The sequence below is a fragment of the Macrobrachium nipponense genome, chromosome 7 (assembly GCF_015104395.2).
Source record: "Macrobrachium nipponense isolate FS-2020 chromosome 7, ASM1510439v2, whole genome shotgun sequence".
Taxonomy (NCBI): Eukaryota; Metazoa; Arthropoda; class Malacostraca; order Decapoda; family Palaemonidae; genus Macrobrachium; species Macrobrachium nipponense.
Window position 1 is genome coordinate 57,839,624 of NC_061109.1, and position 5,240 is coordinate 57,844,863.

Below are 5,240 nucleotides of genomic sequence, written 5' to 3' on the forward strand. Positions count from 1 at the left end.
AACATATAGATTTACTAACTAAAATGACTAAAATAATAATGCGACAATGAAAACCAAAATGCCTCGTCTCTTTGTACCATGACCAATACGATCGTTCCTACCCTTCTTTGCGGTCTTGTGGCGCAAGAGCCCGTGTCACTCTAATGTTATCTTAATTTAAAGCCACAGCAGCAGCAACCTAGACTAGACACAACTTTAAAAATCAGTAATAAAACATGTGATTTGGTCTTAGCAAATAAAGAAAATAAAAGGTTATTGGGAAATGAATGTCAACAGTAGAGATGATGTTTCCTTTCTATTATTGTTATTTTTGTCTTAGTCGATTCATATTTAAAAACGTGTCGTTACTTCAGTGAATGCCATCCATTTAAATGCATGGAATTCGATTACTCAGTAACTTATCTTGTTCTCTGCCACATTTTCTTAAAGGCACGAGCAACTACTAAGAAAACAAACATTTAAGTATGACAGACTTGCAGTAAACAGAAGGGCTCAGGTGCAACGGCGTTGAGTTACAGTAAGTACCGAAAATATACCTTTTTAGGTATATTTTCAGTACTCATTTTAGGTAAGTGTATCAAAAAGAACGTTGGCCATCAGTAAATGGAAATCGTTATTTACGTTGCATTTATCCTTAATGAAAATTATTGTACGGCCCTTGGAATGAATGCCGTGTCAAGCATTTACTCGTAGCAGAACTAGGTAAAGAAAATCACACGTGGAAACATGGCAGTTTCGCCACAAGTAACAATGGTTTCGAAATCCAGACAGCCCTACAAACTTCGGAAGGCCAAAAAATAAGTATGATCAACTATCTGATTCTATACATTCTTACCATTCTACCACCTTACTTGTAACTCCGGCTCTTCTTCATATATTCTCTCCTTTCCCTCTTCTCTTCTTTCTCCTCCTTCTCCTCTACATCATCATCGTTTAATTAAAGATAAAAATTTAACGAAAATTGCAAGCAACGTGTTTTTTTTTACCTGAGCAGAAACTGAAAGCGTCTCGCTACGACAAAGGGAGATAATGACGCATTTCTGATCAGCATCGCGATAACCGCACCGGAGAGTAAATAAAAATGGTCTATGCCACTGTCAAGAACTATGATAATGGTGAAGATGGATCGAAAGACGGCCGCTTATTATTTTCTAATATTCACCAATTAATTACCCTCCATTCTGCTGCTTCCCGACTCCGTCCGCCTCCGGGCGGGGGAGAATCGGTGCTTGCAGTCGACTCGTTGCGTTCTGGAAGGCCCTTAGTAGGGGTCTTCCAGGATGCCATCTCCTCTCCTCTCCTCGTGGCTAGCAGCCGTCCTTCGGTCTTCCTCGATGGTTTTATACGGCGTCCCCTCCCGCGCGCCCTGCCCTACTGGTTCATTGATAATTGCAAGGTGCCGGGCCAGTGGGACCTGCGGCAAGCAAGCAGGACCTCAACAGACGAGTGGTTCTACACTTGTGCTCATGCGCACCGAGGGATTCGTGTAAAGGTCTTTCGTAGTTTTGCAGGATTTATTGAAGTCTATCGATGCTTATATGAAGGTCGTCTGCTTGTCTGCATGGAGGGATGAGGCTGCCAGCCTTACTTCCATGCTCCATGGATGATTATGCAGCCGGTAATCTTAATATGTAAATAAATAAAATAACCTATTTGGAATTTCCATACAGTGAAGAGTTCTTGCCTTAACAGAGAGGACAAAATCTATTTTTTTATGGAAATAAGGCACAAGTTTTAAATGTTCAACGCTGCACTGCAACAAAATCGGAACAAGCGCTTGGTAGGTCACCAATCTATTTGAAAATCACACTCGGTCATAACTTATACAAAATTCCTCGAAGAGAATCCAAAGACCCATCTTCTATACACGGGTGAAAGAGTGACAACGATGGCTCTTATAGTGAGTATATAAAGACAGAAAAGTGCAGTAGTACGAAGAAAAGACACAGGCAGAAAAATGATCATCCAGCGATCAACTTATTAAGTCAAAGAACGTTATTCGTTTTCCACATTTACGTGTCTAAAATTTTGTCCATCTTCTACGCAAACGGTAATCTACCTCTCCTGAACAATGTGTGTACTCCGTCACTTCATTTTCCTTCATTTCTATCCTTCCCATTTCTCTCCCGCAGCTTCCTCACACCTCAACCGACCCTAAGAGCAGAATACGTCTGAGATAAGTGGATTAGCCTTTTACTTTTTCAATTGAACGATAATTGCACAGCGCTAACCTCGGCCGCATAACGACTCCATTGCAGTCATTTTACATCTGATTTGCTTGGTAAACGTTGCTAAGGAGGAACCACTTTTTTTTTCTTCTTCAAAGGTGCTCCAGGTAGTGCTTCTCTGGCTGACCAATTATGTACTTGTGGCTGGGGATTATTCAGCAGTCTGTCTGTGATTGAAACTTTGCCTTTCTTTGATCCGTATGGATTAGTGGGCTTGTCGGAAGACTCGCTACTTCCTTTCCATTGAGAGAGAGAGAGAGAGAGAGAGAGAGAGAGAGAGAGAGAGAGAGAGAGAGAGAGAGAGAGAGAGAGAGAGAGAGAGAGAGAGAGTAGCTGATTATTTTCATTTTGATTCTCTCTCTCTCTCTCACTGATAATTTACATTTTGATTTACATCTCTCTCTCTCTCTCTCTCTCTCTCTCTCTCTCTCTCTCTGGTCAATTACATTTTGATATACGTCTCTCTCTCTCTCTCTCTCTCTCTCTCTCTCTCTCTCTCTCTCTCTCTCTCTCTCTCAGGAAAATGATGTTAGGGATGAACGAATTTTTCCATTTTTCTTACTCACAAATTTAAGGACCTCCTTTCTGCAAGTAGCCATGATACCAGGCAGGAACTCTTAAAATTCAAGTTATTAAAATCTCAAATTAGTGAATTACGTAAATTTAAATGACCTAAGTTCTTGTCTAGCAGTAAACGCAACTGCATATTCCAATGACTAATCACTGCTTACGCAGGTTCAAGTCTTCATAAAAGTGGTTCGTAAAGTTATGAGTCAACCGGTTGCTGTTTATTCGGATAAATTAGATCAGTTTTACTGCAACACATGTGGATATCTGTCCTCAACAACTAAGACTATTTTGCTTCAACAACCATGAATATTTGGCTTCAACAACTATGAATATTTGGCTTCAACAACTATGAATATTTGGCTTCAACAACTATGAATATTTGGCTTCAACAGTTATGAACAGCTATGAACGTTTTGCTTCAACAACTATGAATATTTTATTTCAACATCTATGTTGGCATTAACAACTGTGAATATTTTACTTTAACAACTATGAAATCAAGGACACTGTCCTTGCCATTCCTTATTTACTATCAGAGTTAGTAGCTACTATTGTTTTGCCACAAAATGTGTTATATCTACGAAAAAAAAGGAATTGACTGAAAAGAAATGTTTAGAATTCTCTATTTCAAAAACCAACATCATTACAACACCCAAGTACAGGCCATATATCCTGTCCAATTGTCATTCACTTCATTTAATAGTGCAACGGCGGACATCTCTTTTCAAGACGACTCCCTTATTTAAGAATATCAGTTTCAAAAGATGTTAACGTAATCTATTTCATGTCGCTATCGACATTAACAGTCAGTCTAGAGACTCTGCCTCTACTACAAAGCTCTGGTTATTCTCTCTGGCAATCTTTTCACTTCCCTCCTTAGACCATGTGACTGTGTTAAAGCTCTTTCCCTGTCACTTAACCGCCATTGGGGACGAGCCTCTATCGTATGATCACCCCAGGCACTACTTAATGAAGTCCTGAGTCAACAACACAGGAGGCACTAATCCAGCAAGGCCTGCCCCCACCCCAAAAAGAGAAAGCGGGATGACCACATGACACGGGAGCTTCCATGTGCCTGGCAATTAAGCATACAGAAAACAAAGAGAACCACAAGGTTAAGGCAAAATGATAGAAAATGGATGACCCCTGAAAAGAATGGGAAGTAAATCTGGTGAAAGGATAAAAGGACCAATGAATGATGCCTCTTGTCAGAGACATCGTGATCCAAACTCCAACTCCCCTTTCTGAGCTCCGCTTCATTAGAGCAAAATCCCTACATATGGCTGACTACTAGTCCAAGTATTTTTACAGTACCAAATCCCCAATAACCCACCACCTGGCCCCCGATTGTCCGCTAACCTACGAGATAAAGTGCCTAGAATTGAGTTTTTACCAGTCACATGAATCCTGTTTCTTTTGCTATTCCATTTTTTACAAAGTGTATCCATAAGAGAATTTAACAGTGTTGTGCCCAAGGATCTGTTGGCACCATCAGTGCATCCTTGACCCCTTGGTCACACTAATTTCGTCAGTTAATTGCATGCCTTTTCCATTGCAGACGGACTTTTCTCGCTATGGCTCCTTCTGCTCCAATCGTGCTTGTACTGCCGTGATAGCCCACTGTAATTTGATGTACAGTGCCCCTTTAAGTGAAAAGCTGGCACCCAGTTAGCTGGATACAAACAAGAAACGAACCTATACATGTAACCCCCTTAAATAAGCACAACAGAACAGAAGACCACAACGTCAGATTGTGCTACTTTGAATTATTGCAATTATAATTCATGACTGGAAGTTTTTAGAATTAATTTTCTCCTAGAATTTAAATTTCCTTGTGCATGCTAAATGAGAAATCTCACAGAAAGGAAAAATTTTGCCATTTTGAAACATGAGCTTTCCGCTTCCACATGATAGTAACTCCTGCATGACTTAAACTGGGTCTTAGTTAAGGGAGTGTTTAAAAGTTTATAGTGCTCCTTACCATCCTGGAAGCCAAGGGATAGTGGAGGGATTCCACCAACCCCTCAGCTCTACCCTAGCCAAACTACAATATGAAGGAGGAGCAACTTGGGAGGAGAACCTCTCCTACAGTCTCTTCATTATCTTTCAGGTGCTCTCTGAGACCTTAGGGTAGAGCCCTTCGAACACCTCAATGCTCACTCCAAATGGGGCCCCCTTGACATACTGTACAAGGCCTGGGCTGAACCGACAAGGGCAAACTGGGTGAAGCACCTGTCCAACATCCAGGGGAACCTTCGGGCCGCACGGGTGGTCGCTCAAGCCATGGAGGCAGCCACTCAAGAGAGGGTCAAGCTCAAGCTTGACAAGAACTCCATTAGTAGATCTTTTAATGTCAGAGACCAGGTCTTGGTGCTCCAGACAGGAGCCATTCTTCCCCTTGAAACTCAGTTCACTGGTCCACACAAGATACTTGGGAAGCAT

The 5,240-nt window shown here is 41.3% G+C and overlaps 1 pseudogene; it reads right to left on the minus strand.

Annotated features, from left to right (window-relative positions):
* Positions 1 to 5,240, minus strand: part of LOC135217614 (uncharacterized) — a 26,094-nt pseudogene extending 20,854 nt beyond the window's left edge.